General features: G+C 39.0%; 1 protein-coding gene across 5 annotated transcripts in view; it reads left to right on the top strand.

The window, feature by feature from the left end:
- Nucleotides 1–12,366, top strand: part of VAV3 (vav guanine nucleotide exchange factor 3) — a 448,149-nt gene that overhangs the window by 123,689 nt on the left and 312,094 nt on the right. The window lies entirely within an intron of this gene.

Below are 12,366 nucleotides of genomic sequence, written 5' to 3'. Positions count from 1 at the left end.
GCCACCACGCCCGGCCCCTAGCATAATTATTCACAGTGACCTTTCACTCTTAGCAATATCCCAGCTTAGGAAAAAAAAAATACAGTTACCCCTACACTGTGACAACCTAATCTGCATACACAGGGTGTTCAGATCTGAAAGAGTGGCTGCTAAACACATTGAAAGTCAGCTCATAAATAAGTTGTCTGTGGAATATTCTTTAGTTACCTCTTATGAAGGAGTTAAAATACTGTTTCTTGCTTTACTTAAGGACATTGTCAAATTAGCCCTAATATAGGATTGTGTTTAGGAAATAGAATGTTGGATAACCTTCATTGATCTTGAATCTCTTTTGATCTATTTTTGTTTCTCTGGCTTTTCTCTTTCTGTGACGGTCTTTCTGTGTCCTGCTTTGTCATCAAAAATAACTTTTTGTTTCTTAAAAAAAGACATTAAAAGAACTTGCAGCACTATAAATGAATTTTTTTTGTTGTTGTTCTTGAGGGATGGGGGAGGATCTTTCTGAGTATAGAAACAAGAACTTGTACAGAAGGTGATACATTTTCATTTATGAAAATGGAAAACTTATGTATCTCAAAAAGTACCCCCAAATAAAAGGCACATATGGCAAAATACATATTATTTATGGAAAATATAGTGTTAAAAGTTTTATTCCCCATAAAGAGTAAATAATGGATTACAGTAGAAAACACTTGTCTTGTATGTTGCAGCATAGATTATTGCATTTACTATTCCGAGATCCGTTCTGTTATTATCTCAGTTTCACAGATGATGGTTAGGTAACTTGCCATAGCCACGACTAATAAGTGGTAGAGAAGGAATTTTGAACCCGTGTGGTCAGATTCCAGAGCACAAGCTCTTAACCGCTGCTCTCCTAGATCAATACATACATGGAAAACTCAAAAGAAGAATGCTCAAAAAACAGTTTTCACCCACATCCATGTGCACATACTTGCATACACTTGTTAATATGAGTGACCAGTAAACATGCTTTTAAACCTGTTGAAAATGATGGCAAAATCAATACAAATAATTTTAAAAAAAACTACAAGCCTTCATTTTTGTCTATTAGATTGGCAAATCTTTTGTTTCCTATGAAAATACTGAGAATTGATAAAGGTGAGTGAAATGTTGGTGATCCTATCCTTTCAATAGCATTTGCCTGGTGAAATACACTCTTTAGGTCACTGATAGAGTGCTGATAAACCATTTTTGGTTAGGATTTCCCATGGTGTATCTAAAACCTTAAAATTGTTTATCGTCTTTGACCTAGTAAATATACTTTTAAGACATTAATAAAATAAATATTCAGAGAGTCTTACATACTTAAGATACCGGTTGATATATGTAATGTTAATTTAATTATTTGGAATGAAAACTAATACCCATTCAATAGAAGAAAGTTGGTTAAATGAGTTTTCAGAACTTCATAAAATGGAGAACTCTGCAACCATGTAAATATTTTTGAAAAATAATGGAATGAAATAAATACTCACAATTACTGAAAAGTATCTAATAAAACAGTATGTAAACCATGGTCCCTGGTTTTATTAAGATTATGTAAGTAAGCCTGGAAGGAAGCTTACCAAAATGTTAACTGTGTTTGTTTTTCAGTGGCTAGATTCGAGTTGGTTTTGTTTTTATTTCTTTTCTATTTTATAAGTTTTTGTATACAGTGACTTTGTCTTCCTTAATTGGAGACTCATTTTATTTTAAAAATACTTAAGATTTTGAAGAGTCCTTTAGGAACATACCTGTATCTTCAAATTATTTTTTTGGAAGGTTGAGAATTATTCTTAGAAAGGAACAGGGAAACTAAAAAGGGAATTTCATCACCCTTCAAGGGAAAAATATATAGTCCCATTGAAAACTTGTATGAAAGATACAGGTACAGTCTTAGTTCCAATTTAATGAACAATTCAAACCTCTAGTAGTCATTCCTCCGGCCTCAGTTGTTTGGCACCAGAATCCTTAGTTGGAGGTATGATAACTTATTTGTGCCTCTGAACATAGCCTTTCCAGGAATCAGTTCTGCCTCAATGAGGATTACAGATTAAAAACAATCTCACTGTAATGTAATTGAAATTGAGAATTATATTTCCATTTTATTGCATCTAGTAAAACCTGAAACTCTTGAAAAAACTTTTTTAAAAAAAATCAGCAAACTCATAAAATAGTATCAGTTACTCTATTTTCTAAAATATAAACAAAGCACTATACTGAATTGATCACAAATTTTTCTAAGTGGGTAGATTCATATATTTGCTGAAACACATTTAGCTGATGCTGCCTAATGGTGACATTAGATACATCTTAAAAAATCTTGTCTAGAATATGTTTATTTCTAGCAACATCCTGATTTGGTAAGAATTATTTTTCAGAGCCTATTCCCTTTGGGGACAGCATCCTGTGGGAGCACTTCTGTTTCCCTTTGACTTACTGTGTATTTAAAGAGCTCTTAACAAGTATAGGGTATGTGGTGACTTTTTTATCTTGCAAATAAATATTAAAATCTTGTTCTGTGGCTCAGGATAAAATGAATAAATGCTTTCCAGCTTAATAGGCAAGAGCATTTAAGATTAAAGGTAAAATGAAAATAAAATGAAAGTTCACTATTGAAACAAAAATTTGTGTGTGTGTTTTTTTTTTTCTGAATGTTTTTCTAGTTCAGGTAGGCTGGGTGTTAGCAGTCAAATTAAAACTGAATAGGTATGGCAGTGATCCTTTTATAACACATCTGTTTAAGGCCAGATGATACAGATGATTACAAATGCTTGTAAGCCAAGTGATTGATAGCTCTTCTCCTTTCCCTCCTCTCATGAGTCCCCTTCCTCTAGCTTTGGGAATGAGGGCCGGCTTTCTTGTTCATGTGGCAGCTGCTTCTCTGCACTTCTTCTCAGCTCTGTCTTGTTCTCAGCTTCACCTTGGGCCCCTGCTGCTTTTGCTGCTTATCACCACCTAGAATTCAGGACAACTTTTCTCCCTTCAAGTTCTGTTGGTGTGGAGGGCAATGCCAAGGGCACACTTACCTTTACTGTTGCTTGGTTTCCCACTATACAGCTATCCAAGAGGAATATATATATATATTCCTCTTGGATACACACACACACACACACACACACACACACACACACACACACACACATACATATATATGTGTGTATGTGTGGTAGCCTTTGTTAGATGTTTGCAGATAATAGGGAGGAATGACAGGAAGAGAAACCTTAAAAATAGGTGATCAGTCTGGCTCTACAAGTTAAAAGAAAGAAAACTTTTTTTCTTTTTTCTTTTGTTTTAAATTATACTTTCAGTTCTGGGATACATGTGCAGAACATGCACGTTTGTTATACAGGTATACATGTGCCATGGTGGTTTGCTGCACCCATCAACCCATCATCTACATTAGGTACTTCTCCTAATGCTATCCCTCTCCTAGCCCTGCTACCCACCGACAAGCCCTGGTGTGTGATGTTCCCCTCCCTGTGCCCGTATGTTCTCATTGTTCAGCTCACACTTATGAATGAGAACATGCCGTGTTTGGTTTTCTGTTCCTCTGTTAGTTTGCTGAGAATGATAGTTTCTGGCTTCATCCATGTCCCTGTAAAGGACATGAACTCATTCTTTTTTATGGGTGCACAGTATTCCATGGTGTATATGTACCACATTTTCTTTATCCAGTCTCTCATTGCTGGGCATTTAGGTTGAAATCTTTGCTATTGTGAATGGTTCTGCAGTAAACATACATGGGCATATGTGTCTTTATAGTAGAATGATTTATAATCATTTATAATCTTTTGGGTGTATACCCAGTAATGGGATTGTTGAGTCAAATGGTATTTCTAGTTCTAGATCCTTGAGAAATTGCCACACTGTCTTCCACAATAGTTGAACTAATTTACGCTCCCACGAACAGTGTAAAAGCATTCCCATTTCTCCACATCCTCTCCAGCATCTATTGTTTCCTGACTTTTTAATGATTGCCATTCTACCTGGCGTGAGATGGTATCTTATTGTGGTTTTGATCTGAATTTCTCTAATGACCAGTGATGATGAGCTTTTCTTCATGTTTGTTGGCCCCATAAATGTCTTCTTTTGAGAAATGTCTGTTCATATCCTTTGCTCACTTTTTGATTTTTTTTCCTTGTAAATTTATTTGAGTTCCTTGTAGATTCTGGATATTAGCCCTTTGTCAGATGGATAGATTGCAAAAATTTTCTCCCATTCTGTAGGTTGCCTGTTCACCCTGTTGATAGTTTCTTTTGCTGTGCAGAAGATCTTTAGTTTAATTAGATCCCATTTGACTATTTTGGCTTTTGTTTCCATTGCTTTTGGTGTTATAGTCATGAAGTCTTTGCCTATGCCTGTGTCCTGAATGGTATTGCCTAGGTTTCCTTCTAGCGTTTTTATGGTTTTAGGTCTTACATTTAAGTCTTTAATCCAGCTTAAGTTAATTTTTGTATAAGGTGTAAGAAAGGGGTCCATTTTCAGTGTTCTGCATATAGTTAGCCAGTTTTCCCAACACCATTTATTAAATAGGGAATCCTTTCCCCATTGTTTGTTTTTGTTAGGTTTTTCAAAGATTAGATGGTTGTAGATGTGTGGTGTTATCTCTGAGGCCTCTGTTCAATTCATCTGTACATCTGTTTTGGTACCAGTGCCATGCTGTTTTGGTTACTGCAGCCTTGTAGTATAGTTTGAAGTCAGATAGTGTGATGCTTCCAGTTTTGTTCTTTTTGCTTAGGATTGTCTTGGCTATACAGGCTTTTTTTTTTTTTTTTTTTTTTTTTTTTGGTTGCATATGAAATTTAAAGTAGTTTTTCTAATTGAGTGAAGAAAGTCAATGGTAGTTTAATAGGGATAGCATTGAATCTACAAATTACTTTGGGCGGTATGGCCATTTTCACGATATTGATTCTTCCTGTCCATGACCATGTAATGTTTCTCCATTTGCTTGTGTCCTCTCATTTCTTTGAGCAGTGGTTTGTAGTTCTTGAAGAGGTCCTTCACATCCCTTGTAAGTTGTATTCCTAGGTGTGTTATTCTCTTTGTAGCAATTGTGAATGGGAGTTCACTCATGAGTTAGCACTCTGTCTATTATTGGTGTATAGGAATGTTTGTGATTTTTGCACATTGATTTTGTATCCTGAGACTTTTCTGAAGTTGCTTATGAGCTTAAAGAGATTTGGGGCTCCGATGATGGGGTTTTCTAAATATACAATCACGTCATCTGCAAACAGGGACAATTTGACTTCCTCTTTTCCTAATTGAATACCCTTTATTTCTTTCTCCTGCCTGATTGCCCTGGCCAGAACTTCCAACACTATGTTGAATAGGAGTGGTGAGAGAGGGCATCCCTGTCTTGTGCCAGTTTTCAAAGGGAATACTTCCAGTTTTTGCCCATTCAGTATGATATTGACTGTGGGTTTGTCATAAATAGCTCTTATTATTTTGAGATACGTTCCATCAGTACCTAGTTTATTGAGAGTTTTTGAGGTGTTGAATTTTATCGAAGGCCTTTTTTGCATCTATTGAGATAATCATATAGATTTTGTCATTGGTTCTGTTTATGTGATGGATTGTGTTTATTGATTTGCGTATGTTGAACCAGCCTTGCGTCCCAGGGATGAAGCTGACTTGATCGTGGTGGATAAGCTTTTTGATGTGCTGCTGGATTCTGTTTGCTAGTTTTTTTTTTTCCTTTTTTGAGACGGAGTCTTGCTCCGTCACCCAGGCTGGAGTGCAGTGGCGTGACCTCGGCTCACTGCAAGCTCTGCCTCCTGGGTTCACAACGTTCTCCTGCCTAACCCTCCTGATTAGCTGGGACTACAGGCTCCTGCCACCACGCCCAGCTAATTTTTTATGTTTTTAGTAGAAACAGTGTTTCACCATGTTAGCCCAGATTGTCTCGATCTCCTAACCTTGTGATCCACCTGCTTCGGCCTCCCAAAGTGCTGGGATTACAGGCATGAGCCACTGCACCTGGCTGGTTTCCCAGTATTTTATTGAGGATTTTTGCATTGATGTTAATCAGAGATAGTGGCCTGAAGTTTTCTTTTTTTGTTGTCTCTTCCAGGTTTTGGTATCAGGATGATGCTGGCCTCATAAAATGAGTTAGGGAGGAGTCCCTCTTTTTCTATTATTTGGAATAGTTTCAGAAGGAATGGTACAAGCTCTTCTTTGTACCTCTGGTAGAATACAGCTATGAATCCCTCTGGTCCTGGGCTTTTTATAGTTGGTCAGCTATTAATTACTGCCTCAATTTCAGAACTTGTTATTGGTCTATGCAGGGAGTCAACGTCTTCCTGGTTTAGTCTTGGGAGGGTGTATGTTTCCAGGAATTTATCCATTTCTTCTAGATTTTCTAGTTTGTTTGCATAGAGGTGTTTATAGTATTCTCTGATGGTAGGTTTGTATTTCTGTGGAATCAGTGGTGATATCCCCTTTATCATTTTTTATTGTGTCTATTTGATTCTTCTCTTTTCTTCTTTTTTTTTTTTGAGATGGAGTCTCGCTGTGTCGCCCAGGCTGGAGTGCAGTGGCCGGATCTCAGCTCGCTGCAAGCTCCGCCTCCCGGGTTCACGCTATTCTCCTGCCTCAGCCTCCCGAGTAGCTGGGACTACAGGCGCCCGCCATCTCGCCCGGCTAGTTTTTTTTGTATTTTTTAGTAGAGACGGGGTTTCACCGTGTTAGCCAGGATGGTCTCGATCTCCTGACCTCGTGATCCGCCCGTCTCGGCCTCCCAAAGTGCTGGGATTACAGGCTTGAGCCACCGCGCCCGGCCTCTTTTCTTCTTTATTAGTGTGGCTAGCGGTCTATTTTATTAATCTTTTCAAAAAACCAGCTCCTGGTTTCATTAATTTTTTTGAAGAGTTTTTATGTCTTTATCACCCGCATTTCTGCTCTGATCTTAGTTATTTCTTGTCTTCTGTTAGTTTTTGAATTTGTTTGCTCTTGCTTCTCTAGTTCTTTTAACTGTATTATTAGGGTGTCAATTATAGATCTTTCCTGCTTTCTCCTGTGGGCATTTAGTGCTATAAATTTCCCTCTCAACACTGCTTTAGCTGTGTCCCAGAGATTCTGATACATGGTTTCTTTGTTCTTATTGGTTTCAAAGAACTTATTTTTTTCTGCCTTAATTTTATTATTTACCCAGTAGTCATTAAGGAGCAGGTTGTTTAGTTTCCATGTAGTTGTGGGGTTTTGAGTGAGTTTCTTAATTCTGAGTCCTAATTTGATTGCACTGTGGTCTGAGAGACTGTTTGTTGTGATTTCCATTCTTTTGCATTTGCTGAAGAGTGTTTTACTTCCATTTATGTGGTCAATGTTAGAATAAGTGCAATGTGGTGCTAAGATTGTATATTCTGTTGATTTGGGGTGGAGAGTTCTGTAGATGTCTATTAGGTCCGGTTGGTCCAGAGCTGAGTTCAAGTCCTGGATATCCTTGTTAATTTGCATCTTGTTGATCTGTCTAATATTGACAGTGTGGTGTTAAAGTCTCCCACTATGATTGTGTGGGAGTCTAAGTCTCTTTGTAGGTCTCTGAGAACTTGCTTTATGAATCTGGGTGCTCCTGTGTTGGGTACATATATATTTAGGATAGTTAGCTCTTCTTGTCACATTGATCCCTTTACCGTTATGTAATGCTCTTTTTTGTCTTTTTTGATCTTTGTTGGTTTAAAGTCTGTTTGGTCAGAGACTCAGAGACTAGGATTTTAATTCCTCATTTTTTTTTTCTTGGCTTGGTAAATATTCCTCTATGCCTTTATTTTGAGCCTATGTGTGTCTTTGCATGTGAGATGGGTATCTTGAATATATAGCACACCAATGGGTCTTGACTCTATCCAGTTTGCCAGTCTGTGTCTTTTAATTGGGGTATTTAGCCCATTTACATTTAAGATTAATATTGTTATGTGTGAATTTGATCCTCTCATTATGATGCTAGCTGGTTATTTTTCCCATTAGTTGATGCAGTTTCTTCATAGTGTCAATGGTCTTTACAATTTGGCATGTTTTTGCAGTGGCTGGTACTGGTTTTTCCTTTCCATATTTAGTGCCTCCTTCAGGAGCTCTTGGAAGGCAGAACTGGTGGTGACAAAATCTCTCAGTATTTGGTTGTTTGTAAAGGATTTTATTTTTCCTTTGCTTATGAAGCTTAGTTTGGCTGGATATGAAATTCTGGTTGAAAATTCTTTCCTTTAAGAATGTTGCAAATTGGCCCCCACTCTCTTCTGGTTTCTGCAGAGAGATCCACTGTTAGATCTGCTGATGGGCTTCCCTTTGTGGGTAACCCGACCTTTTCTCTGGCTGCCCTTAACATCTTTTCCTTCATTTCTACCTTGGTGCGTCTGATAATTACATGTCTTGGGGTTGCTCTTCTTGTTGAGTATTTTAGTGGTGTTTTCTGTATTTCCTGAATTTGAATGTTGGCCTGTCTTACTAGTTTGGGGAAGTTCTCCTGGATAATATCCTGAAGTGTGGTTTTGAACTTGGTTCCATTCTCCCTGTCACTTTCGGGTACAGCAGTCAAATGTAGGTTTGGTCTTTTCACATAGTTTCATATTTGTTGGAGTCTTTGTTTGTTCCTTTTCATTCTTTTTTCTCTAATCTTGTGTTCACGCTTTATTTCATTAATTTGATCTTCAATCTCTGATTACCTTTCTTCTGTTTGATCGATTCAGCTATTGACACTTGTATATGCTTTACGAAGTTCACGTGCTGTGTTTTTCAGCTTTATTGGGTCATTTATGTTCTTCTCAAAACTGGATATTCTTGTTAGCAATTCCTTTAAATTTTTTAAGGTTCTTAGCCTCCTTGCATTTGGTTATAACATGCTCCTTTAGTTCAGAGGAGTTTGTTATTACCCACCTTCTGAAGCCTACTTCTGTCAATTTGTCAAAGTCATTCTCCATCCAGTTTTGTTCCCTTGCTGGCGAGGAGTTGTGATCCTTTGGAGAAGGAGAGGCATTCTGGTTTTTGCTATTTTCAGCCTTTTTGCGCTGGTTTTTCCTCATCTTCGTGGATTTATCTACCTTTGATCTTTGATATTGGTGACCTTCGGATGGGGTTTTTGTGTGGGCATCCTTTTTGCTGATGTTGATGCTATTCCTTTCTGTTTGTTAGTTTTTCTTCTCACAGTCAGGCCCTTCTGCTGCAGGTCTGGCTGGAGGTCTACTCCAGACTCTGTTTGCCAGGGTATCACCAGTGGAGGCTGCAGAAGAGCAAAGATTGCTGCCTGTTCCTTCTCTGGAAGCTTCATCCCAGAGGAGCACCCACTAGATGCCACCTGGAGCTCTCCTGTATGAGGTGTCTGTCGACCCATGCTGGGAGGTGTCTCCCTGTCAGGAGGCATGGGGGTCAGGGACCCATGTGAGGAGGCAGTCTGTCCCTTAGCACAGCTCAAGCACTGTGCTGGGATATCTACTACTCTTTTCAGAGCTGGCAGGCAGGAACCTTTAAGTCTGCTGAAGCTGCGCCCACAGTTGCACCTTCCCCCAGGTGCTCGGTCCCAGGGAGATGGGAGTTTTATTTATAAGCACCTGACTTGGGCTGCTGCCTTTCTTTCAGAGATGCCCTCCACAGAGAGGAGGAATCGAGAGAGGAAGTCTGGCTACAGGGGCTTTGCTGAGCTGTGGTGGGCTCCGCCCAGTCTGAACTTCCTGGAGGCTTTGTTTACACCATGAGAGGAAAACTGCCTACTCAAGCCTTCCTCCCCTCACCAAGCTGGAGCATCCCAGGTCGACTTAAGACTGTTGTGCTGGCAGTGAGAATTTCAAGCCAGTGGATCTTAGCTTATTGTGCTCCATGGGCATGGGATCTGCTGAGCAAGACCACTCAACTCACTGGCTTCAGCCCCCTTTCCAGGGGAGTGAACGGTTCTGTCTCGCTGGTGTTCCAGGCACCACTGGGGTACCAAAAAAAACTTCTGCAGCTAGCTGGTGTCTGTCCAAACGGTCACCCAGTTTTGTGCTTGAAACCCAGGGCCCTGGTGGTGTACCAGAGGGAATCTCCTGTTCTGTGGGTTGTGAAAATAGTGGGAAAATCATTGTATCTGGGCCGGACAGCACCATCCCTCATGGCACACTCCCTCAAGGCTTCCCTTGGCTAGAGGAGGGAGTTCCCTGACCCCTTGCACTTCCTGAGTGAGGCATGCCCCACCCTGCTTCTGCTTGCTTTCCGTGGGCTGCACGCATTGTCTAAGCAGTCCCAATGAAATGAGCTGGGTACCTCAGTTGGAAATGCAGAAATCACCTGCCTTCTGCATTGGCCTCTCTGGGAGCTGCAGACTGGAACTGTTCCTATTCAGCCATCTTGCCCAGAATCCAGAAAGAAAACTTTAAAAGTTAAAGTCTCTTATAGATTAGTTAAAATTATGTCTTTTATAAGATAGTCCCATCATGAATACTTCTTAGTTGCCAGTTTTGTTTCTTTGTCATGAAGTTCATTCTTTTCTCCCTTTTCCAGGAAGGATCATCTTCTTTGACCCCCCACAGTGGAAAGCTCCACACTCTGTAGGGGTACGTTTTACTCTAGGATTATCTGTCACAATTGAACAGGCACAAGACTCCCCCAATAATGCATTTTTCTGTGTCTGATTTTATCAGTCTAGAATAACACCACGGGGGGAGAGGGTGAAAAAACTTGGTGTAGACAGTATAGGATGAAGTTTGGCTTTCTATGTTCCAGCCCCTTCTGAATATTCCTTGGTAATGTGGAGGTTTAAATATGCCTCCTCATTCTTCAGCAGATTGCTAGTGAATTGAACCACCTTCCTCATACACACACACACACACACACACACACACACACACAGATTTTTAATCTCAGTGTAATTCTAAGACAAAAGTCTAAATCTATAGATGACTAGTGAGGATTTAGAGTTGTAAGTGATAGAAATCCAATTTGAGCTACCACTAGAGCTAATAATAACTAATGTTTATTAAGTATTAACTATATATGTATATGTGTGTGTGTGTGTGTGTGTGAGTATTTGTGCTATACTAAGGGCTTCACATATCTAGTCAAATTCTAATGACAATTTTATTAGTAGGTACTCTTATCATCCTTATTTTATATATACAAAAACTGAAGCACCAAAGGTTTATAGGCAACTTACTCAGGATGTGTGTTTAAGAGTCAGGATCTGAACCAAGTAGCCTGATTCCAGAGCTGTCGGTTATAATGCTCACCCAGGAGCATTATGCCTTAGGTTGAGCATAATATGGAGAATTTGACTTATAGTTTTCACTATAAATTGGAACAGCCAAACCATTGGGAAGGGCGGAGTAAAAGTGGACTTCAGGAACAAATGGAACCAGGAATTCGAATAGCATTCTCTATCTTTTATCTCTACTTTTTTCTCGGTAGGTCTGCTTCTGCTCTCATCATAGACAAAGTTCCTCATCACGATAGGAATACGAATACTTGATGTTAATATTTCCATATTAATGAAATTAACCATGATTAATTTCCATATTAATGATGTTAATATTTCTCTCATTGGAGAGACTGTTTCTCAGCTACAGTTATAAAAATCGGGAGAAATTTCTAGACAGATAATGATATCTGCCTAAGTCTCTGTCCCCTCCCAAAATATCCTCCATACAATACAGAACAAGAAGAAAAATGACAATGTGTAAAAATGACACCCTCTGCATAACCAGAAAACCAAGGACCCCCAAACTTCAAATTAACTGTAAGTTTAAAAAAAAGAAGAAATGAAATTTCATTGAGCTATTGCTCTTACCTTGCCTCAAACCTTTGCCATGAACAAGAACAGTTTAAAAAGCTGCATGGGAGAGAAAAGAGGTGCCCAAGATTAAAGTGAAACTACTACCACAGAAGTTCCCCAGGTGGGTGGAAGTACTGAAACCATTTCCAGTTTGGCTCACAAAGGCCCAACTATACACTGTTTATAAGAGACATACCTAAAACAAAATGATTCAGAGGTACTAAAAATCAGTGGAAAGGACTGCAGTTGCCTCACCTTGGGTCAGCTGTTCACTCCTGGGCCACTCAACTGTGGCCAACAGTGTAGAGTGCTTTTTTTTTTTTTTTTTTTTTTTTTTTTAAGCTATTCATCTCACAGCTCCCTTCCCTTGCCCTTCAGCTATGTCCAAGGTAGTGGACTCGTTTTAGAATTTGGGAACTAAATGTTTAAAGCAGTGTCTTAAAGAAGAGGGGTTCTAGACTCAGAAGAGGGAGGTACTAGGTAGACTGTATATGTATTAAGGTAAACATTTGCTAGAAATTGTTTTTCAGTATTCTCTTTGATGTTCTCACTAAATTGATTTTTGTTTTTGAGTAATTTGGGGCATGAGCAATGGTAGTATAGAAAAATTTATTACTAGGTAATGAAACTAGAATAAT

The sequence above is a fragment of the Rhinopithecus roxellana genome, chromosome 8 (genome assembly GCF_007565055.1).
Source record: "Rhinopithecus roxellana isolate Shanxi Qingling chromosome 8, ASM756505v1, whole genome shotgun sequence".
Lineage (NCBI taxonomy): Eukaryota > Metazoa > Chordata > Mammalia > Primates > Cercopithecidae > Rhinopithecus > Rhinopithecus roxellana.
This window is presented reverse-complemented; position numbering and strand designations above follow the sequence as displayed.